General features: G+C 39.9%; 1 long non-coding RNA gene and 1 pseudogene across 2 annotated transcripts; both read right to left on the minus strand.

Moving 5' to 3' along the window:
- Positions 1-1,581: 1,581 nt before the first annotated feature.
- LOC141014212 (uncharacterized) lies at positions 1,582-6,884 on the minus strand. Of its 2 annotated transcripts, none has more exons than XR_012180481.1 (3): positions 6,399-6,884; positions 2,125-2,329; positions 1,582-1,626 (listed from the first exon to the last, which is right to left on the minus strand). It is a non-coding gene; the product is annotated as an uncharacterized lncRNA (long non-coding RNA). The 2 variants fall into 2 exon arrangements; XR_012180482.1 differs by having other exon boundaries at positions 1,582-1,637.
- Positions 6,885-7,023: 139 nt separating this feature from the next.
- Positions 7,024-16,133, minus strand: LOC141014912 (uncharacterized; annotated as a pseudogene).
- Positions 16,134-26,379: the final 10,246 nt, after the last annotated feature.

Raw genomic sequence — 26,379 nt, forward strand, 5'->3', positions numbered from 1 at the left:
GGTATGATAAAACAAAAACAAAAAACCACCTGAGCAAACACGTAGAGTGAGTAAATCAAGTGTCTCGTGTCTCCCTGAGAACACAACTGTAAATAAAGTGTCTGTCTGCCTAAGAACACAAAAAAATGCCTCCTATCTGCCTCAGAGAACACAACTAAATAAGGTGCCTTGTGTCTGGTTAAGAATACAACTTAAAAAATACAACTTAAAAAATACATTCTCACTACACACAGCACCATCACTGCAGACTGGTTGCACATCACTTTTCTGAACAATGTCTTGCACAAACTGTATTGCAAAATTAAACTTAAGGACCACTTTTCCACTTTTAAACTATGTTGGGGGAATCCTCATGGGCTAGGGCATACTCACACCACACACAAACTTTCTGGTTCTGGTTCAAGTGGTAATAGAGAAGTTGAACTCGCGGTTCATCCTCAGCAGAAGTTGATTTTCAAAAGTGTTCGCAGCTAGCTGGCTCTTTTTGGGCTGAAGATGAGACCTGCTATGCTGAACAGTCTTTCACAGGCTGCAGAAGCAGGCAGAGGTGTGTTGAATTTGACAGACAACTTGAGAACCACAGGAAATTTCTTCAGTATCTTGATGTTGTCTGTTGAGTAGGTCGGGTACGAATCAAGCTGCTTGGTGGCGCTTGGTGTTTCGTGGGATCTTTTCAGGGCATGGAAGAAATCTCTCTCATCAGATGAGCCAGATCCAACATCTGCTGAAATGGAAGAATCCTCCAACTGCTCCCTGATGTAGTCCAACCCTGAAACACAGGGAGGGTGAAACTAGCATTAGTACAGCCAGGGTATGTGCACATTTTTATAGGACAAATTTAATTACATTTATGACATTTTCCATAACTCTAAAGGAAAAAAAATTAAATTACATTGACAAACAATACTATCAGAAACAAAAGGCCAAAATTAGCAAAAAATAAATAAAATAATAGAAAAAAAGTTGAGACAAGTTGTGAAAATAGCAAAAAAAATCTACAAGCTCGCAACGTGAGGCAGTGTGAGCTTGCAGATTGGCTACTTTCACAATTTCTGTATCTGCCAAATTCAGGGAATAAACAAGGAGAGAAACACAAATTTAATGTCTTGACTCTAACAATTCCAGGCATCTTGAGATATTTTCAGGCCCCTAAATTTACAGTACCCTGATTACAGCTGAAATACTACCAACCTAATTCGAAATTAGACTGATGTATGAAATGAATAATAAAATAACAAATGTAGTAAGTGTACATTAAATTTGTAATTTAATGTATATTTGCTACATTTCCTTTATTTTAAAGATCTTCATGTTGTCTTACCAATTCTCAGTGTAGCATCATCTTTGATCCAGGCCGTTCTGAACTTTGGGATGAGAATCGCTGCAGCAATCAATTCAGGGTCTCTTAACATCTCGCCAAAACGGTTCTGGATGCCCACTTGAATGGCTTCAACCAACAGCTTGCAGTGCCTCAGTTCAATCTTTATTTTTTCCAGTTTGCTGCTCAGCAGGGAAATCGTCGGAAGAAGCCATCCCATCTGGACTTCCGCTTCTCCTTGGAGGATGTTGATGGACTGAGCACAGGGCTCATGGTGGTGTAGTACTCTTTGAGGAAAGTGAGCTCAACTGGATGGAACCTGTTAGGGAGAAAACAAACCACTGTTTTACAATTATGCATGAATATTGTACCCAAAAATCAGTAACCTAGAAAACATACAAAGCAAGGTTTTACAGTACATTGTGTATGAACCAGTTCCGAGGTTGTCTACAGCTCCTTATAATGGTTTAGTTTACTTGAGAGATTGAATATTTTTATAACCACTAGAGTGCAGTAGTAGGTAGGTTGGTGAAAGCTGGATAGTGTATGTTCAACATATTACTGCATTCTAGTGGTGGTAAAAATATTTAATAGCTCCGGTAAACTAAACCACTAGGAAGGCGAACATAGTATGAAATGAATACTTTAATGGAGCACAGTACTTTCACCTCAGGGATCATTTCTAAAGGGGTCGAGTGGTTTTTAAACGAGTCTCATTTAAATATGATACAAGTCAGGGACATTCACAGAAGCCATGGCAGGCAAAAAATAAATAAATAAATAAAAAATACATAATTCCAACTTACATTGGAACCTTCAATTCTGCACAGATCTCTCTTAAAGCTGGCTCTCCCTTCTCTCTCAGAATCTTGAGTAGCCTTTCCACAGCCATAAACAGCGAGTTCCACCTGGTGGCATTTGGTCGTAGCAGCTGGAGGGAGCAGGCAATCTTCCACAGCTTCAGCTGCTTGGCAGGATCTTCCACACTTATTCCACAGCCCATGACACTTGCTGAATGTTGAGTGTTGCAGTTTTTTCATAGGTGTGATTGGCAAAGGACAAAAAAGCAGGAAAATATACTGACGTTTAGCATTTACTCCTGATTACTGTTTGCATGCTGATGAGGCAGGGCGAGTAATGTTCTCCTCATTTCCGCAGTTAACCATTCCTGCTTCAGCAGAGACTTTGGTTTGCCTCCAGGGTCGAAGTTGATGCTAACTTCGGGGCTAACCGTTAGCCTAGCTCCTCCCTCACTTTTCCCAGCAGCTGGGAAGCAAGACACAGGAACTTTCCTGGGTCCTGAGGAGCTGCAGCATTTACTCAGAGACAAACAGAAACCTAAACTGTACATTTACTACTACTAGACAACTTTACTGTTAATTTCTTCTCTTCTCCATCACCCACACCTGTCAGCTCTGAGCCCCCCCCCCCCAAAAAAAGCGGATTTGCATTATTTACGAGAGCCTCATTTTCAGGTTGGAAAAGCCGGATTTCCAGATTTATCCGGAAGAGTCACACCCCTGTTTTTGTATCCATCGTTGGCTGTAGACACTAAGTTGAGGAGATGACAAGCACATCGTTGATGTTGTGGAAGCTCGAACTCAAAGCCATCATTCTCATCTAGGATCAAAGTCACCAAAACATCAAAGGTGTGGGAACCTCTTAGTTGTCTGCAAGCTAGGGCTGCTGATTGTCTAGTTAGGTCTGTAGGGTTGACCCAGTGGGCAGTCACACCAAGGAAGCTCCTTCTCCTAACTGACCAGCAGTCTGTAGTGGTGGCGATGTGGTCCACTTTACTCATCTCCTCAGTTACCACGCTTTTCATAGTCTTTGCTAAATCTTCAATCCTTGATCGCAGGGTGACCCGTGTTATGACTTTGACAGTAGGAAGGAGATCTGCGAGAAGCTCTCTGAAGGCTTCATTTTCAACAGTTGACAATGGCTGGAGCCCATTGACAACATACTTAACAATGGCCCTGTCAACTGCACTCTGAGACATGGATCAGGTATCCAGCAAGGTGGTCTGTTTGAGGGTGGAGGTCCCAGCTTCCAAAGGCCTCTTTCTTTTCTGTGAAGTCAGCTGCTCATGTTTTTTCAGATGGTGTGGATGTGCTCTCTACATGAAAAATACATGAATAAAATGAATAATATTACTAGTTTAAATGATACTCAAGACATTATTCAACAGTTACCACAATGACAGGTCTGGATTGTTCTAACCACTTTCACCCTGGTGTCCCAATTGTGGGCATGTCCAATTGAAAAAAATGTTGGTCAACTGTCAACTATATTTTATCTTTCAAAAATGCCAAATTGTAAAAAATAGCAGATCTACAAGCTAAAACATCATGCAGCACACTGAGCTTGGACATCTGCTTTCCCCCCTTTTTTCTGTGTGGTTAACATAAATGCAGTTTTGGTTCCAACTTTTGCAGATGTGCTCTGTATGTGGTAGTTATTACATGCACATACATGCACTTTTTTCATATCTGCTCTAGACCCAGACTGGCAATAGCTGTGCATTACAACAAATACACTAAAAAACAAAAACAAAGCTATTTTATTAAACAGCGTGCTATTTCACTACTGCTCCTATGAATAAAAATGCAGATTTTCAATATTGCTTAACTTCAAGTTACAGATCTTGTGCGATCTGATTGTGTATTTTTCAATAAAAAAAGTGAAGCGCTTGATATTGAAAATGTATTATGCGGGAGGAAAACTGCCTCCTTCGAACAGGTTAAGATGCTAACCCTGTTTTATCGACACTCCTACAGAACAATTTGCGCAAGATATTATCTAGAATAAAGTGTAAAATATTGTGGGTGTGTGTGTCGCGTAGGTTTATCCATACTTGTCCACGCCACCGCGTGTGATACTAAAGTTACTAGCAACGTCAGCTTGCATGTAATGTTGGCTAACGAAATATGTAGGCTAAAATGTTGGCTAAAACTATGTTTTATCAGGAAATTACATATTTATACTCCTGGCACATGAGATGACATTGGCAGCGATTAACGTTACTTAATTCATTTACCTCAATGTGTTTCTTGAGGTTGGACGGAGAGTTCTTAAACGCCTTTATCTCATGGCACTTTGGCTGGTTTTAGGATTGTCCCCCATCCCAACGTAGCCAGACATTGTTGCCAGGTATGACCACGGCGGGTGACTGTCGTCTTCTACCGGAGGAGATGCTGTCAGTGTGGTAACGTCTTCCGTGTCTTCCTCATCAACGTGAACTGCGGAGGTAGCCATGTTGATTTCCGCCGTCCCGCGCGCGGTAGGATAAGTCTGGGAATCTCATTAATATTCATGAGGTGCCGTCATCTTATTGGCAGATCAAGGTGCTTCGTGATTGGTTGATGCAGCTACGTGCGGCTAAACGTTCGTTGATGCAGAGTGCAGTATACGGTAAGATTATGGCTCATCACTCCCACTAATGAAGTTATTCATCAAAACTACTAGGCTACGTTAATGTAATAATATCACCATGACAAATATTGGCTGCTCAAAACATCTGAAATGATCTTAATTATCGCCACTAACCGCGAATTAGTGACGGACAGCTAGCACCAGTATATAAATGGTAGGCTAATTGCATTGTCCCTATTAAACGGTGAGTTTTGCAGGCGTATTCGTGCGCATTGGTGTGTGTGTGTGACCCCTACTATATTGTATAAAATTGTGTATTATATTAAATAACCTGGAAAATGATTGACCAATTTTCCAGTCATAGAAAACACATGAAAAATGAGGGAAAAAAAGTAAAATGTCCTGGAAAATGATTTATCACATGGTGAAATGAGCTACCAGAGCTCTATTTGACCTTTCCAAATAAGTATCTGGTGATAAAACTAGCAACTTTGAGTTGATCAAAAGTTATCATATAATTTCTAAGCATGTAAGAGATTATTTAATAAATTATAGCCATAGACCGCACATCTACAAATACTAATAAAGTACAACTGTCGAAAAGAACACTTCTCCAAAGCTTGAATGGGACGGGGGATGTATAAATGTCCTGGAAAAGTCCTGGAAAATGATTTCAATAAAAGAGTGGGAACCCTGATAAATGTGGAAAGTAAATGATATGAAACATTGCCTCATCAACCAAAAATTCCACGACCCCCCTGCAACACCTCCGTGGACCCCCTGTTGAAGACCTCTGCCTTAATGCACACAAATAAGTAGTAATTTATTGTTGCCACTGAATCAAATCAAACCTCTGATCAACCTTTTTATCAAAGAATGAAAAAATAACAAATAATTATTTACAACATTTTACTAAAGAAATCATGACTGTCATCAACACAGCTAGTGTGTTCCACCAAGGGTGATGTTCTCTTCCACACAGTGGGCGAGACAATGAGGAGCACTCCTCTTCCTTCCAGTCTTATTATACGGGTGCTCCCTCGCTGAGGCCTTTGTGGGCCGCCCTGATATTAAGGCCCTTCTCCCACCCAGCCTCGCCTTTCTGCGGGCTACAGCTGTGGGCTGGACCCCAATTTGGGTTGTTGTCTGAAAGTGTCCCTTTGGTCTTTGGTACTGGCTCGTCTTGATGACTGGGCCCTTAGCAAAAGTTGAAAGAGCCGACTGCAGGGAACTGTCAGTTTTTAATTTATTGAAGCTGGAGATGAAGGATGTAATGGGTGCTGAAAAGCTGGGGTCATCTCTCAGCTTCAATCCAATCCAATCCTCTCAATCCAAAAAAACCTGCATCAGCTCCTCCTCCAGTCCAGATGTTCCTTGAGGTAGCATGAAAAAAACATTGCATCTGAGGAAAGACTTCCCATTACAAGGTGTGTACAGTACAAGGTGTTTATAGTATTACTAAAAATTCATGGTTATAGCCTACTTTTAATGTAGTCTGAAAAAGTACTATTGAATTTAACGGACAGTTTATGTAGGCTACCTTGTATCCTGACATGTTTTGATAGCCTCTTCCTGCTATCTTCTTTAGAAATGTCATGTGATTCATCAGTGGATTTTATTAAGACAACTAAGCTTCAATATATAACCTGACAATAAATCACCTTACGGATCAGTGTGTTCCAGAGTGTGGGGATGCTACAAAACGTACCTGAACAATCGCCTCACAGTCAACATCGCCATGGTGGATGTTTTTCAACTGCTTCCCTCTGTTGTTGGCGACATCGGTGAGGCGGCAATGTAGTACTCTTCCATGCGCGTGGTAACAAAGCTAACCAGCTGTGTGACATTGTATGCCTTCAGTCTGTAGAGGACCTTCTCTTTCAGAATGCGCATTGCACTCTCCACGTAGTTATTTGTGTGGTTTCCTCTTGTTGGCAGTTCAGACTGGGGGCAGATGGCCCACTCTTCTCTCCTTCTGAAGACCTCAGCAAGGTGTCGGAGGAACTTTGGGTACTTCTGCGCTGTTGGCTCTTGAGTCAGCACCCTGTAGCTGTCTTCCAGGGATGATGGGGTGCCGGCATACATGATGTGCCTGAACAAGCTCATCATGTGAGAACGATGGTCTTTGGCGACCCCATTGTGGGAGTTCCACAGCCATCTCCACATGGCCTGAAGCAAATGGAACACGCACAGGATGAGGGTGGTGCCTGGATAGCCTCCAGCCTCCGCTGGCAGGATGCTGTTGAGGAGCAGCAGGGCAGCTGTGATGGTGGCCTGGTTCTCAGAGGTGGTGATGAAAATACCTAATGGCAACCCACCTGCAGTAGAGTGGGTCATGAGGAGGAAAATTCGGTGGTATTGCCGATCACAGTTGCCTGACGAATCAACAAAGACCATCTCTCCACTTTGCCGGATGTGCTTGTGGAGACAAAATCAATGACAAAGTCAAAAGTTCAAAGTGTGCATTTGGGAATTGATTTACATAAAACAAGAATTTTGACACCAAACCACACTCTGTATCTGAAAAATCACCCCTACTTGGTGTAAAAAACTACATCGATAAAATACATTGACATCTGCAGGGCTTTATAATGTGGATACTTCTGCTTCCTTTCACCCAGCCCAGGAACCACTAACCATCTTTATGTCTCTGTCTCAGGGGGATGATGCATACAAGACCATTCCTGTGGTAGTATGTGGATCTGGGGCTGAGTTATAGGAGGCAGAATTCTAAATGGGAGTTTTGAATGGAGCTCCATACACCTCATTGTACTTAAATGTAAGTCACATTCCTTATATTTTTTTAATGCCTATTATGCCCACCTTACCCACCTGTAGCAGAACTGGAGATCGGGGAAGACAGAGCGATCTGCAGCAGCAAAATGTAGTTCTCCCCCTCTTGCTCCTGCAGGTCAAATTTCAGCATGTCAAGGGCCGATGAGGGAGAGTGCCCACTCTGGAACAGGGCCTGTAATTTGTTGCAGGTGTCCTGGCAAACATCCCTGTTTTTAAGTGCTTCAGCACATGAGAGCCGATGGTTGTGCTCATTCTGGAGGCTTATTTTGAAAAAAAATCCCTCCAGGATATGTGGATCTTCTGACCTGACATAAAATGGATATGTGAAAGGTATATAATTAATCCACACACACCAGATTCAGCAAAAACAGTCCAACTATCATTGGAGTAAAAAAAAGTACTAACCTTGACTTTCTCCCTTTACTGAAGCACTGCCTTTTCAGGACTTGGTACATGGTGGCAGGACAGGAGGTGTTTTTTGTCACCTTGCCAGCACTTCCCCAGGTGTTATGCTAACACCTTAAGTCCACCTACAGATGATGTAGAAAAGAAGAAAAATCTGGTAAGTGGTGTACACACAACATTAAGGAGATGTGGGGGGTGGACTGTTTAGTACTAACCCTATACTTATTTGAGCCTTGCCCTGCATCAGGGTAGGTTTTGGACTTTTTCCAGGTGAAGCCTGAGGATTTCTGAAAGTCCTCGATCCACCTCTGAACCTCATCCTCCCTAGCAAGCCAAACTCGAAGATTTGCCCTGAAATTTGTCCCTCCTAGAGACTGATAGGAGCACACATGATGGTGGTAGTCCTCTGGTAATAAGTTCTGTCAAAATAGGGCCCATTGACTTCACTTGGTTAGTGAGGATTTATTGGCAGATCTGGCAGTAGAAGATGGTCGGGGCAATAGGCTTTATGCACAGCTCCACTACTTCCTGAACTTAAACCAGCTCTTTTATTTCCTGTTTTACATTATTAGACAAACTGATTAATCCAGGTGTGTCTGACCATTCTTGTGACTACTGAGGTCAGAGTCAGACACACCTGGATTAATCAGTTTGTCCAATAATGTAAGACAGGAAATAAAGGAGCTGGTTTAAGTTCAGAAAGTAGTTGAGCTGTGCATAAAGCCTATACCTCAATTTAACAACCATTAGCCATAACCTTAATCCTAACATCAACTCTACCCCTGCATCAGTATGTACAATGTGTTGTTTATAGTTCATGTTTGTTCTGTTCACTGCTTATCAATAAAGTTGATTTTTAAATGAATCTGACCTTTAACAGAGGATATTCTTTCACGTTCCCCTGGACATTATTACACATACTGCTGCTCTCACTGAAATGTAAAATAATACTATTATTACACTAATACATGTACAAACTACTATGTACAAATAAAAACGTGATACAATGATTTTCAAATCTCATTAACCCATATTTTATTCATAATAGAACAGGGAAAACATATGAAATAACACAGAAAATTTGGCTAACACCAATGGTGCTAGCTGTCCATCACGAATTCGCAGTTAGTGGCGATAATTAAGATTATTTCAGATGTTTTGAGCAGCCAATATTTGTCATGGTGATATGATTACATTTACGTAGCCTAGTAGTTTTACGTAGCCTAGTAGTTTTGATGAATAACTCATATCAGTGGGAGTGATGAGCCATAATCTTACCGTATGCTGCACTCTGCATCAATGAACGTTTAGCCGCACGTAGCTGCATCAACCAATCACAATTGTCCAACACCGCGTCCGAAAAATACACAGCACACATCAGAAATATACATTAGAAATTCACAGTAGAAATACACAACATGCAGTAGAAATACACAGTTGAAATGAACAGTAGAAATGCACAGCACACAGTCAAAATACACAGAAATACAAAGCACACAGTAGAAATACACATTAGAAATAAACCCATGGATTAAAGTTCTCCGTCGCTACGACGGATTTCCGTCATTCAAACTTAACAGAGGCGACGTGTGAGATCAATGTAGATCGGAGAAATGTTGGCTGATTTTTATTGAGAGATTGTCACACTCTACAGCCAATGGTATCCTTAACAGTGTGTGCGCGTCTGACCAATGACAGTGTAGTGAACCACACAGGGCGGGATCTCAACATGGAGCGGCGCTAAAGTTTAGCTGCTCAGCTAGCAAAGACTCGTTGCGCTGCTACGTTATCAATTGAGTTTAGTCAGCATGTGAGAACTCGTCTGACACGGAGAGTCTCCTGTTGTGTGCTACATGTGTGAAATAACATCTATAGTCTGGTCTTTGTCTGCAGTGTATCTGTGTAAACGGCTTCATTCAGCGTCTCTCCCTCCCCTCTGGCACCGTGAGTTACCATGGTTACAGGAACGCCCTGAAACTTGATGATGATCAATAGTAAGTTTTTTGGTTAGTTTGACTGTACAGAATCATGAATGTTGCCTGATTGTAGCTCAATGCTGAAATCTTGTATTATAACATATAGAACAAAGCCTCAGAGCTTCTTTGATTATTAACAGTATGTTAGTGATGACAGAAAGGTGATAACTCGCCATCAGACTGACAAGGCTGCAAAAGTTGCTGTTTGTATGATGTATTTTTCTGTTAAACGATAAGAGGCTCACTTTAAACAATATTAATAATAATAATAATAATTAATGATAATGATGATGAGAAGAAGAAGTAGAAAAATAGCGTACTGAAAAGTTCTGTAGATGGTTGATTATTTGAAAGAGTAAAACTTGAGAGAAGCTTGACAAAAAAAAGGCACAGATTGATTTCATAGATTGAAAATTACATTGAAAAGACAAAAAACATTTTAAGTGTGAATAGAACAGCTGTTCAGATCATCCTCCTGTAAAACACTGTTGGTCAAATATTTAAACTTGATGTCTGCATTAGAGAACATGGTGTGGGGTGAGGCTGTAAATCTTATTTTATTTTTTTTAGCACGTGTCAAGTAAAATGCCCTGTAACATGTTTCACAAATTACAAATTGGGAATATGACTTGGCTACAGCTCGAAAAAACATTTCAGTCAAAAGATTTTTTTTTCTTTAATCCATGTAAACAGCACACAGTAGAAATACACAGCACACAGTAGAAATACACAGTAGAAATAAACAACACAAAGTAGAAATACACAGTAGAAACACACAGCACACCGTAGAATTACACAGTAGAAACACACAACACATAGTAGAAATACACAGTAGAAATACACAGCAAACAGTCGAAATACACAGTAGAAACACTCAACACACAGTACAAATACACAGTAGAAATACACAGCACACTGCAGGAATACACATCAGAAATACACATTAGAAATAAACAGTAGAAATACACAACACAGTAGAAATACACAATTGAAATGAACAGTAGAAACGCACAGCACACAGTCAAAATATACAGTGGAAATACTAAGCACACAGTAGAAATAAACAGCACACAATTGAAATACACAGTAGAAATACACAACACACCGTAGAAATACACAGTAGAAACATACAACACACAGTCGAAATACACAGTAGAAATACACAGCAAACAGTCGAAATACACAGTAGAAACACACAACACACAGTAGAAATACACAACACATTAGAAATACACAATTGAAATGAATAGTAGAAACACACAGCACACAGTAAAACTACACAGCAGAAATACACAGTAGAATTACACAGTAGAAAGACACATTAGAAATACACAGCACACTATAGAAATACACATCACACAGTAGAAATACACTGTAGAAATACAGAGCACACAGTAGAAATACAAATCACAGTAGAAATACACTGTAGAAATACAGAGCACACAGTAGAAATACAAATCACAGTAGAAATACACAATAGAAATACACAGTACATAGAAGAAATATACTGTAAAAATATGCATCACAGTAGAAATATACTGTAGAAATACAGAGCACACAGTTGAAATACACATCACACAGTAGAAGAACACAGCACACAGTAGAAAAACACAGTAGAAACACAAAGTAAAAATCACACAGTAGAAACAAAGTAAAAATCACACAGTAGAAATACACAGCACATAATAGAAATACACAGTAGAAGAACACAGCACACAGTAGAAATACACAAGAGAAATACACATCACAAAGTAGAAATACACTAGAAATACACAGTACATAGTAGAAATACACTGTAGAAATACACAGCACAGAGTAGAAATACACATTACACATTAGAAATACACAGTAGAAATACACAGAAGTACACAACACACAGTAGAAAAACACAGTAGAAATAAACATGACAGTCGAAATACACAGTACATAGTAGAAATACAGAGTAGAAACACACAATACAAAGTAGAAATACACAGTAGAAACACACAGCACATAATAGAAATACACAGTAGACGAACACAGCACACAGTAGAAATACACAAGAGAAATACACATCACAAAGTAGAAAACACTAGAAATACACAGTACATAGTAGAAATACACTGTAGAAATACACAGCACAGAGTAGAAATACACATTACACATTAGAAGTACAAAGCACACAGTAGAAATGAACAGCACACAGCAGAAATATAAAGCAGAAATAAATAATCAGAAATACACAGCAGAAACACACAGCAGAAATACACAGAAGAAAAACACAGTAGAAATAAACAGAAAACAATAGAAATACAAAGCACACAGTAGAAATACATAGCAAACAGTCGCAATACACAATAGAAAAACACAGCACACAGTAGAAATACACAGTACATAGTAGAAACACACAGTAGAAATACACAGCACACAGTAGAAATACACATCAGAAATACACAGTAGAAATACACAGGAAACAGAAGAAATACACAGTAGAAATACAAAGCATACAATCGAAATACACAGTGGAAATAAAAAGCACACAGTAGGAATACACAGTAGAAATACACATTACAGTAGAAAGACACTATAAAGACAGAGCACAAAGTAGAAATACACAATAAAAATACACATCACAAAGTAGAAATACACTAGAAATACACAGTACATAGTAGAAATACACTGTAGAAATACACAGCACAGAGTAGAAATACACATTACACATTAGAAATACACAGTAGAAATACACAGAAGTACACAACCTACAGTAGAAAAACACAGTAGAAATAAACATGACAGTCGAAATACACAGTACATAGTAGAAATACAGAGTAGAAACACACAACACAAAGTAGAAATACACAGTAGAAACACACAGCACATAATAGAAATACACAGTAGACGAACACAGCACACAGTAGAAATACACAAGAGAAATACACAGCACACAGTAGAAATACACAAGAGAAATACACATCACAAAGTAGAAAACACTAGAAATACACAGTACATAGTAGAAATACACTGTAGAAATACACAGCACAGAGTAGAAATACACATTACACATTAGAAGTACAAAGCACACAGTAGAAATGAACAGCACACAGCAGAAATATAAAGCAGAAATAAATAATCAGAAATACACAGCAGAAACACACAGCAGAAATACACAGAAGAAAAACACAGTAGAAATAAACAGAAAACAATAGAAATACAAAGCACACAGTAGAAATACATAGCAAACAGTCGCAATACACAATAGAAAAACACAGCACACAGTAGAAATACACAGTACATAGTAGAAACACACAGTAGAAATACACAGCACACAGTAGAAATACACATCAGAAATACACAGTAGAAATACACAGGAAACAGTAGAAATACACAGTAGAAATACAAAGCATACAATCAAAATACACAGTGGAAATAAAAAGCACACAGTAGAAATACACAGCAAAAAGTAGAAATACACATCACACAGTAGAAATACACAGTACAATGTAGAAATACACAGTAGAAATACAGAACACACAGTAGAAATACATAGGAGAAATACAGAACATACAGTAGAAAGAGACTACAAATACACAGCACACAGTAGAAATACACATCACACAGTACAAAGGCACAGCACACACTAGAAATAAACATCACACAGTAGAAATACACAGCACACAGTAGAAATACACAGTACATAGTAGAAATACACAGTAGAAATATACATCACACAGTAGAAATACACAGTAGAAATACATAGCACACAGTAGGAATACACAGTAGAAATACACATTACAGTAGAAAGACACTATAAAGACAGAGCACAAAGTAGAAATACACAATAGAAATACACAGCACACAGTAAAAAGACATATCACACAGTAGAAATACACAGTAGAAATACACATCACATAGTAGAAATACAGAAATACACAGCACACAGTAGAAATACACAGAACACAGTAGAAACACACAGCAGAAATAGACAGCACACAGTAGAAATGAACAGCATACAGCAGAAATACACAACAGAAATAAATAATCAGAAATACATAGCAGAAACACACAGAAATACACAGCACACAGTAGAAATACACATCACACAGTAGAAATACACAGCACAAAGTAGAAATGCACAGTAGAAATACAAAGCACACAGTCGAAATACGAAGTAGAAATACAGACCAAACTTTAGAAATACACATAACACTGTAGAAATACACATCACACAGTAGAAATACACAGTAGAAATACACATCACAGTAGAAATACACAGAAGAAATACACAGCACACAGTAGAATTATCCAGTAGTAATACACATCACACAGTGAAAATAACAAGTACACAGTAGAAATACCCAGCACAAAGTAGAAATACATATCACACAGTAGAAATACACAGCACAATGTAGAAATGCACAGCAGAAATACAGAACACACAGTAGAAATACACAGGAGAAATACAGAACACACAGTAGAAATAGACAGTACAAATACACATCACACAGTAGAAATACACATCACACAGTACAAAGGCACAGCACACACTAGAAATGCACATCACACAGTAGAAATACACAGCACACAGTAGAAATACACAGTACATAGTAGAAATACACAGTAGAAATACACATCACACAGTAGAAACACACTATAAATACAGAGCACAAAGTAGAAATGCACAATAGAAATACACAGCACACAGTAAAAATACACATCACACAGTAGAAATACACAGTAGAAATACACATCACACAGTAGAAATACACAGTGTTTCCTTCTTGGCATCATTTATTTGTCTATTTGTATTGCTTTGCAATGTCATGGAGCAGGCGTCCCAGTGGACCATTATAGTGTTTTCGACCCAGCCATTCATTCCACTCAATCATAATCAGGTGATCTCTTAGTAGATCCCCGGTGCGATTCCCCTGGATTCTCCTGATGGTCTCCTTGTAGCTTCTCCAGGCCCTCTCAATGTGTTGAGTGTGGCAGCCTGTATCAGCATTGACATACTCCACACTGTGGTTGACTGTATAATGCTTGTATCCAAATTCAGGCAGAGCCTGACGGTAGGCCCGCCACTCATCAGTCAGTATTGTGGATCCCATCCGAACATGGTGCAGAACCAGTGGGATCAGCTCTCGTCTGGTCCATCTTTCCACCAAGCAGAGAACAGGCATTGTCTTCTGTCCTCTGTGCCTGACACCCAGCATTCCAAACATCCACTTTTTCCGTGTCCACCCACCAACCATTCTTCCACGTCCATACTGTCAAAATATTCAAATAGAACACATATTAGAAATGGTAATCATTCACATGATGATGTGTGACTAATATATGGTATTCCTTTGACCATTAAAACATTAAAAAATTAAACTAATTTAATTTAATTAAATTAGTTATAAAAATGATTATATCCCTGTAAGTATGGATTCACCCCCACCATTGTGTCAGCAAATCCTTCCTCTTAGTGCAAATAGTTTTCTCATGACAATGTTTTCAAATTTGCTGTCAGCATTAGTGAGCATTAGGTGGCAGTCTCCTTACCTGTTATTCATACAGTGACAAAACCCAAAGATACAGCTCCTCATGGAAAATAAATTTGTCACAATGACCTATGACCATTTTGGATTTTCCACCATTTCAAATGTTAATATAAAAGCACATCTTCCCCTACTCATACTACTGTTGACTGTACATCTGTCTCACCCAAAATTAAAGCAAAATATATTTTTCCTCTTGCCCGGAGTGCTAACCATCCACCCAGATAGTTTTGGTGTGTGTATGAGCCATTTCTGTGTGACTGCGTGTCTGTATGGGGCCAGTAGGTGTCCTCAGCGCACCACGAAAGGGGAGTCTACATAGGTGGGAGCTATTGTTCCGGGGTCAGAGGTCAGGTGCTGCAAAGGGGAAGAGCACACAGTTTTAGACCGCTCTGTCATGCTGCGGCAGGCGAGTCGCATCGGTAATGGTGCATGGACTTTGTTCACACTAGAAGATGTTTTGGTGAGAAAAATAAACCATGATCGCAAATTAACCGATTCCGAAGTCGTCTGTGTCTCACAGTGTTCAGCAAGCGAGTCAACCTAAGTTCAGCCCTCTATGCAGCCCCTCAGTGGCTTTAAGCACTAGGTTTAGCCTCTACATTTAAGTTGAAAACTCGCTAATGACGGAGCTTCATGGTCCTGGAAAAAGAAGCCACAAGCATGTAAACACGGAACATTGCACCATAACGAGCTTACCTGTTGGCACCCGAAGAGGCGAGAGGACGCCGCTGCACCGTCAGGCATGAAGCCGACATCCGCTAATGCGATTAGCACCGAGCACCCGCTTCGTTTGGAGCCACGCCAGGGCAAGGACACCGGAGATCGGCTAGAGGACGCCGACACCCGCTAACGCCGTTAGCATCCAGCACCGGCTTCGTTTGGAGCCATGCCAGGATGAGGACGCCGGAGATCGGCTACAGGACGCCGACACCAGCTAACGCCGTTAGCATCCGCACCTGCTTCGTTCAGAGCCACGCCAAGCCAGCGCTAGGACAACAGAGACCGGCCGGAGGACGCCGTCGTATGCTAACGCTGTTAGCACCCAGCACCTGCTGCCGTTGGAGCCAGCCACACTGGGAGCCCCACACGCCGGCAGCACAGGAACAACAATAGGATCACCATGGCACCCAACATGAGTAGTAGCGCTACAAATTTATGAATGGCCATTCACGTTTTGTGCACAGTTTGTTTGCTGAATCCAATGCATTGGCAGAGGAGGTAAATGCGTTGCAAAATTATTCTCTGTTCCTGCGTTCATGTTGTAATGTGATGGAGAAGCTGCAGTATGTACGAGAATTGGATATCCCAAGTAATATGAGAGCTGTCATGTCTAAATTGCCATATAAGCTGAGGGAGCGATGGAGGATCGTCGCACATGACATATTGGAAACATCTGGACAAAGAGCACTTTTTAAAGACCTGGTTGCATTTATCGAAAGACAGGTTCGAATAATATCTGACCCTCTGTTTGGTGACATTTGTGATGTTGCATCTGGATCATCTAGCTCTAAGGTCAGCAGCAGGATGAAATCGCAACCACCAACTAAAATCAGAGGAAATAGTTTTGCCACCACCATCGCACCCATGCAACCAGCCGAGAGCTCCAGGGATTCAAAGGGAGATGCACCATCATATGGTTCTGCAGTGAAGTCAACCTGTGTATGTTGTTCTGGAAATCATTTATTGGAAAAATGTCAACAGTTTACAAGAAAGAAGCACAGAGATAAAATAAGCTTCCTAAAGGAACAGGAGCTTTGTTTCGGCTGTTTATGTGCTGGGCACTTGAGTCGAGAGTGTGACAATCGTTTGCTCTGCAGGGTGTGTGGCCAGAGTCATCCCAGTGTGCTCCACGTTGACAAAAGGGACAAAGAAAGAACAAATACAAGGTCTAAGGAGCCTGCGACATGTAATACAACAGCATCTCATCAAACATGTGGACATACAGGGGCCGGAGACGATTGCTGTCTTCTTTCCATCCTCCCAGTCCAAGTTAAGTCCATCAAAGGTGATCGTGTAATCAACACATACGCTTTTTTGGATCCCGGCAGCACAGCCACCTTTTGTTCAGAGCATCTCATGCAAAGGCTCAACATTACTGGTCGACGGACCAGTTTTCTCCTTCAAACCATGGGACAGGAAAGGGTCGTCCCGGCTTATTCACTATCCAGCCTGGAGGTATCTGGCTTGGAAAACAACCTGTTCTATAAGCTTCCGGAAGTCCTTACACAGAAGAAGATGCCTGTAAGTCTGGACAATATCGTGAAGGAAGAGGATCTGGCAAAGTGGCCATACCTGTCAAAGGTAAAAATCCACAGTTTAAAGGCTAATGTCGATTTGTTGATTGGTAGCAACGCTCCCAGGATGTTGGAGCCCTGAAAGGTTGTAAATAGCCAAGGGGAGGGCCCATATGCTATTGGAACAGCGCTGGGTTGGGTCATAAATGGTCCTGTGCATGGAAATGGCAGCAGCCTGGAAGGCAAGCTCCCTTCTGTAAGCGTCAACAAGATCTCTGTGAGCCGGTTGGCACAAATGTTGAGTGAGCAGTACAACCATGACTTCAACGAGAGAGCCACAGAGGAGAAGGGACTCTCAGCAGAGGACATTAAGTTCATGGAGATGGCGGAGAGTTCTGCAACACTCAACGAAGGTCACTACAGCTTAAGACTGCCCTTTAAGAAGGATGTCGTGTCTCTGCCCAACAATTTCTCCGTGGTGAAACAAAGATTGTTGAGTCTGAAAGGGAAGTTCCTTAAGAATGAGGAGTTTTATGAGGAGTATAAAACCTACCTGGATGGGATGATCTGTAACATTTTGTTTCACCATGCCCAAAAGACCTTTCACCAGATCTGGAAAAGCCTTAAAAGAAGACACGTTGGCGACACCGCCGTCGTGGAAAGAAAAACACAGCCAACAGCACCTGACATTAGCATCATGGGGGACGACAGTAGCGATGGCAGTGAACGCAAGAATTTGACGGAAACTAACGCTATCCAAGATGACAAAGATGATATTTATATTCCTAGCGACATCCTTGATGCTGACAGGAGAGATCTCAGACTGTCGGTAAGTTAGCTAATGTTGACCTGTTAGCACTTGTTTTAGCCTAACTAGCTTAACATTAACTGCTAACGTTTATTTCTTAAGGGTGTTTTCAAATCTGAAAGTCAGGGTTAAAAAAGGAGAAAAAATGATACTTTGTTGCAAATTAGTTTTCATCCTTTTCACGCTGCTCCTTGTTAAGTGAACGTAATTTTGTAAACAAATGACATGCGGCCCAAAATTTGCGAGCTGTCAAACAACACTGGATCAGCAGCAGCATATTGCCATTTCTGTGGCAGCCACTATTATTGTGATATGTTGTTGCAACCAAATAAAAACAGTGGAGTAGGAGCACAGATCAAGATGTGTGAATAATGAAGGAATGATGCACACAATTCAGAGGACACATACAACAATACTGAAGGCGAGATAGATTAAATGCTGTCACATTAACAACTGTCTTGAGTTTGTTTGTTTACTGTTGCCTTGACAATGGCTATTTTAACCCAAACCACGATCTTTCCCTAACCCTAACTAAGTGGCTTTTATTGCTAAACCTAACCAGACCTTAAAGGAGACATATTATACTCATTTACAACAAGTTCACATAGGTGTCAGAGGTCCTACAACAGTGTTTTTGAGGTGTGTTGCCCAAAACCCACCTTGGTCCTGGATTTTATACAGCCTGAAAAGTCCCTCTAGTATGCCCTACTGAAAACAGGCCATTGTACTGTTTGGCCTTATACAGTAAAGCAACACAAAATGGTAAAACTTCCACATTTGATAATGTGTCATGTACTGATCCATGCTTTATCTTCAGACTTTTAGTGAAGCCTGCTTTGTATGGACCAAGGTTAATAAAGCAGTCGTCCGTAATATGGTGGACGCACACATAGAACATTTCGGGGAGTTTTGAGGGTACATCTCCGTTAAAAATTAAATCAATCCACTGAGTCTTCAGAGGCTCAGATGAAGGGAATGAAAATAGACTTCTATGCTGGGTGTTGCAGTCAACAACACAGCAACAACTCTCACAGAGATGCGTTAACAGGCAAAACATTTTTATTAGGTAGCTTGAGCACCAAATATTCCATTCCATCTTCTTCCGCTTATCCGGGGTCGGGTCGCGGTGGCAGCAGGCTCAGTAGGGAGCTCCAGACCTCCTTCTCCCCAGCAAAACTTTCCAGCTCCTCCGGGAGGATCCCGAGGTGTTCCCAGGCCAGATGAGATATGTAATCTCTCCAGCTGGTTCTGGGTCTGCCCCGGGGTCTAAATATTAAACTTCGTATTTTCTCTTTATTACCCATTCCAGGGTTTCCCGCAGAACAGTTGTTAGGCCTGGTAGTATAATACATAACCTCTAATTAGAGCTCTGTAATAGGAATACAGTTTAACACACAACATTTAAGAATTGGAAATTGAATTGTGTCTTCAAAATTCGAATATGTATAGAATCTACATTTTGTACAGTATCATTACCCCTTAGTTGCAATCATGTTTAGACTATCTCCCATTATGTTCTAATATTCTACTTTTGTTCCAACTCCCTTAACCAGCATTTCACATAATTATGACATGTACTTAACATTTTTTTACAACATGATTTTAGATGCACTCATCTTTATTTCTCTCATTTTCAGTCATGAGTCCAACAGCAGCAGTCATGATCAAAGAGGCTAAGAAAAGAGAACATCTGCTGAGATTGAAAATCCGGAAATTGAACAAGGAGATGGCCTCCCTTCGTCAAAAATTTGCAGGTAAGTGTTTTTCTTTCTCCTCAAAACTACTTTCTCTCCATACCTAATCCTAATCTCAGTATCAGAATCAGTGTTGTACTTCCAAACATATGAACACTGCCTCAACTGCAGTGAAGCACATAGACGAAATAAAGATACTAGATTAGTATCTTTAGATTGGTCAAAAGTACAAGTGTCACTGTATTCCTAAGCTTAATACAAACTGTACTTGAGGGTTCATAAATATAGAAACTGCACAACACTGAGTATTATACTAACATCTAAGTATTGGTATACACACACACACACACAAATCTAAATCATACTTTCCAGAGAAATAGCATTTTATTCATTCAGTATCATACCTTTCAACATGTTGCCTTTCAACCAGGGATGGGCGATATCACAATTTTACAATTCAATACCGAAACTTTCTGCTACAATTTTCGATACTGATACAGATACCGGAAGTAAACATTTTTTAAAAAAAATTATAAAGATCATTACATGACGTATGCTGGCCATTAATAAACAATTTATTTCAAATGAGTACAATATCATCTTTGTGCAAAAAGGTGTAAAAAGATAGTCCAGTATTTTACTAGAAATGATATGATACAACATATTAATAATAAATATAGCCGCAAGCGGCAATGGCCAAGATCCAAGCAGAAATGGCATTTAATGACTTCATACGACCTTTAGAGGAAAGTGAATACATGCCACATGGATACACTGGCATACCCATGAGTGTACCTAGTGTATACTTGGGGATTCAAACCTAATTCTGGTTCTTGATATTATTATTATGACATTTGGTTATATATATTATTATTTTCTCCCCCACCAAAAATATTAGAATCATATTGGAGATTCTAAGATTCAATAAGAACTGGATTTGATAAGTAGAATCAGAACCAGAATCAATCAAATCTAAACAATACCCAATCCTGCTTGAGCAGCCCTACTTTAATGTCTTTGAAAGCGTTGACAGAGCAGGGTTATACAGCAGCACAGCATTGTGAACCCAAAAGTTAAAAGATCAAGCACCAAATACAAGGATGAAAGAATATATTGAAAGAAATAAACATGAATCGAAGATGCTCTGCTGTTTCCCAGGTCACCCACACACAACTGCACTCAGCTGTGGGTGCAAGGCTTTATTAAACACGCCCACAATGGATATCAGACAGCTGGCCTGTCAGTCAATCAATCAGTCCTCAATCAACTCAAACAATCAATCAATAAACATAACATAACATAAAGTTTGCCCATCGTAAACACAAAATAACAAATAAACATTTAATAATTGGGAGCAGCAACTCAACACAAACAATGCAGCTTTGATGTCACAGTGGAACAATCATAACCAACTGTGATGTCAGAGTGGATCAAAAAATGCAGCTTTGATGTCACAGTGGAACAATCATAACCAACTGTGATGTCACAGTGGAACAATCATAACCAACTGTGATGTCACAGTGGACTAAACAGTGCAGCTTTGATGTTACAGAGAAACCACATAACCAACTGTGATGTCACAGTGGAACAATCATAAACAAATGTGATGTCAGAGTGGAACAATCATTACCAACTGTGATGTCACAGTGGAACAATCATAACCAACTGTGATGTCACAGTGGAACAATCATGACCAACTGTGATGTCACAGTGGATCAAACACTGCAGCTTTGATGTCACAGTGGAACAATCATAACCAACTGTGATGTGACAGTGGAACGATCATGACCAACTGTGATGTCACAGTGGAACAATCATAACCAACTGTGATGTCACAGTGGAACAATCATGACCAACTGTGATGTCACAGTGGATCAAACACTGCAGCTTTGATGTCACAGTGGAACAATCATAACCAACTGTGATGTGACAGTGGAACGATCATGACCAACTGTGATGTCACAGTGGAACAATCATCACCAACTGTAATGTTACAGTGGATCGAACAGTGCAGATTTGATGTCACAGTGGATCGAAAAGTGCAGCTTTGATGTCACAGTGGAACAACATGTCCAACTATGATGTCACAGTGGACCAAACAGTGCAGCGTTGATGTCACAGTTGAACAATCATAACCAACTGTGATGTCACAGTGGAACAACATAACCAACTGTGATGTCACAGTGGAACAACATAACCAAGTGTGATGTTACAGTGGATCAAACAGTGCAGCTTTGATGTCACAGTGGAACATTCATGACCAAATGTCACAGTGGATCAAACAGTGCAGCTTTGATGTCTCAGTGGAAGAACATAACAAACTGTGATGTCACAGTGGAAAACTCATAACCAACTGTAATGTCATACTGGACCAAACAGTGCAGCTTTGATGTCACAGAGAAACCACATAAGCAACTGTGATGTCACAGTGGACCAAACAGTGCAGCTTTGATGTCACAGTTGAGCAATCATAACCAACTGTGATGTTACAGTGGATCAAACAGTGCAGCTTTGATGTCACAGTGGAACATTCATAACCAAATGTCACAGTGGATCAAACAGTGCAGCTTTGATGTCACAGTTGAGCAATCATAACCAACTGTGATGTTACAGTGGATCAAACAGTGCAGCTTTGATGTCACAGTGGAACATTCATAACCAAATGTCACAGTGGATCAAACAGTGCAGCTTTGATGTCACAGAGAAACCACATAAGCAACTGTGAGGTCACACTTGAACAATCATAACCAACTATGATGTCACAGTGGAACAATCGTAACCAACTGCGATGTTACAGTGGATCAAACAGTGCATCTTTGATATCACAGTAGAACATTCATAACCAACTGTGATGTCACAGTGGACCAAACAGTGCAGCTTTGATGTCTCAGTGGAACAACACAACCAACTGTGATGTCACAGCGGAACAATCATAACCAACTGTGATGTCATAGTGGACCAAAGAGTGCAGCTTTTATGTTGCAGTGGATCGAATAGTACAGCTTTGATGTCACAGTGGAAAATTTTACTGCTCAAAGCTTGTTCTTCTACAGCTCGGGAGACAAATTTGAAATTCTCATCTGCCTGTCTAAAATGTTTCTCATATTTTTCTCCTAAAATTCACTAGGAGAAATAGGTGAGACCAAATAATTACAGGGAGTCATACTTGAGACTTAAGGGAGATACCTTGCTAATCTCAATTCATTGTTTTTAATGGCTCCTTTATTGCTCCTTTGGAGAAGAAAATGAGCAATACTGGAGCTACTATGGAGCAATATGTGAGTCTCTCACTCTCTCTCTCTCTCTCTCTCTCTCTCTCTCTCTCTCTCTCTCTCACACACACACACACACACACACACACACACACACACACACACACACCTTACAAATGCTGTGACCCTCTCCTCCCACCTGACTGGATTTACCATTTCTAAACAACACTGATCATCCACTTCATAACATCTTGATGGACCAAATAAACAACAGTGGTGGAGGCTCCTCTCTCTTCACTGCAGGACGGAGATATACAGAAGATCTTTGTACCCACAGTCATTAGGCTTTATAATTCTATAGCAAATGGCAGATGAGCTGACAGACAAATGAATTTCCCTTTTGGGATGAACAAAGAAATCTGGATCTGACTGAATCTTAATCTTCTTTATTAAAATTCAACACAGCACTGATCAAAAAGTACAATTACTTTTTTGAGTATTTAAAATAGCTGTAATAACGTTAATAACAATAACGTTAACAATAAAGTTAACATTTAAAGACAGCAAAAGCTATTCTAACATTATCATCATTATAAAATCTTAACTATGAATGTGCCTCTTTTCAGTAAAATTATGTTTTTGAAACAGCCACAGTGTCTCTAACAGTGTTTTAAACAGTGTCAGCACAGCTTTACAACAATGCACAACATTGAACAACTTCAGAGTCGTTAAGGCCAACGTGCAGCATTTGTATACAAGGGCATTTTTGAACATGGTCATTTCAACAAATGTCTCTCAGTATGCCATATCCATTTACAGTGTTGTGGCCCTCATGCGGCATTTGTTTATGAAGGCTTTTTTGACCTTACTTTTGTCAACCGGTGTCCATCCATCCAGTGTACTACAGCGCATGATGTAAGCTGCAAAAATAAAAGAAAGAAAAGAAAGCACAAATTACAAATTGCATAATGTAACAGCAGTTACCATGACCATATTAAGAACCTTTTTATCCTGATATCACAAAATTCACATTGTAATATCTCTTTGGTTCACACATGAGGAAATTCAGTAACACTGTGAGGACACTTAAACAATCACAACATTAAATGTAGCTATGTGATACATGGGGTTCCAACACTTCAGAAACTATGCCAAATTTGGCCAGATAGGGTGATGAATGTGAGAAGGGGCAGAAGAAAGAGGGACAAACAAATTAGAAATTAAAGACTAGAATTAAAACAAATTAATTTTTGAAAATAATATGTGCATCTTTAGGTTGAAAAAGTTGATGGTTGGATGCATGTTAAGCAGTACTTGAGGAAGATGAAGCATTGTTGAAAAACAAAAAATTATGCTGATGTTAAAACTGATTTTCTGAAACCTGAAACTATTAGGTAATTAGATGTCAATTAAAATTATATTATTATTATTATAAATATCACTCATGACACCATGTAGACCGTCTTTTTAAATTAGAATTAATAATTCAATTAGTTATCATGGCATAAAACCAATGATTCTAGATTAGATTAATCTAAAAGTGGCATAGCCATCTGTGCTAAAAGGGGAAAAAAGATCAAGAATCTAACTGAATCGCGACCTTAAAATCGAAAATCAAATCGAATCAAGCATTTGGAGAATCGTGACACCCCTATATGTATGACAGTGTACAGCGATAGACAACTTAACTTCTGATCCCATGAATTGTGTCATGAATTACACATGATGTTTGTTAATTTATATCTCTAGAAAATGTTACCTGATGAAAGAAAAATAAGCATGAAAATAGTGAAGTAAGTGAAACCGGTCAGTAAACTAAATGTCTCATCTTACACAATATTTGTGGCGGTCTCATGGCAAAGATAGATGGAAAAGTGGGATTTTGGCTATTTTGATATTTTGTGTTATTCTGGTACTTTCAACATCGTACTAACTACATCATGGTGAATAAATATTTTAAGAAAACAAAAGGGAAAGTACTTATTTTAATGTGTCTTTTGTGGAGGGTACATGCCAGAACAAAACACACAGGCATCATGTTAACACTAGCTTCAGCAGCTCTGGGTAGCATGACGTTACTTGGGCAACTCTTGGGTGTGTAGTTAACTGTAACTGTGACTTTTTGAGTTGTAAAGTTATATTTTAAATTGACAAATATAGGTGTAATTCGTGACATAATTCAAACAGGATCAAAAGATGAGTTGTCTCTTGCGGTTCACTGCCATAACATATCTTTTTCCAAAATAAGGTCCCAAGAGATCCACCGTGGGCGTGACTTTTCCTCTCTATATTGGGTTCCCACACATTTTAACTAATGAATTTCCACAACTTTTCCATAAATTGTTAACTATCAAATGAGCAATATACTTACTTAGAATACCATCGACTTTGAACTTATTCAGGACTGTCTTCCCATCTGGCACCTTTCCGTGTTTCCCAAACGCCACAGCATTTCGGCACTCCTCCGCAGTAAAGAATTCATCAAAAAGAAGATGGAATAGGCGAAGGCAGTCCTTCTTTGCTTCTGCATGGATTGCAGCCAGGCGAGTAGAGGACAGGAACAGGCCACTTTCTGGATACAGCTCTTGCTTCCCAGATCTGTTTTTTGGAGCCCAAACACAAGCCTGAGGTTGGATCTGTTCCACTTTGTCCAGAAAACTTTTTAATGCCTCGAGGTGCTCACCACCTGTGACGCAAAAGATGTATTACCTTACAGGGACACAGCAGCAATCATTAAGTCAAGAAAAGGAAGAGACAAGTTTAAAAAAAATCCAAAGATTTCATGATGGGGTAAGATTTCTACCAAATTGTTTAAAGCTTTTAAGTTTAAGCATCTTGAAGTTTGCAGACGACACCATCGTGGTAGGCAGGATCATGTCAAATGACAGAGGTAGAGAACCTGGTGAGCTGGAGCCGAGAAAACAACCTGATCCTCAATGCAGCAAAGACAAAGGAGATGATTCTGGATTTCAGGAGGAAACAGAAGCCCTTTGTCCATCACCCCATCACCATCAATGGTGAGACAGTGGAGGTTGTGCAGAA

This window comes from Pagrus major, chromosome 19 (genome assembly GCF_040436345.1).
Source record: "Pagrus major chromosome 19, Pma_NU_1.0".
Classification (NCBI taxonomy): Eukaryota; Metazoa; Chordata; class Actinopteri; order Spariformes; family Sparidae; genus Pagrus; species Pagrus major.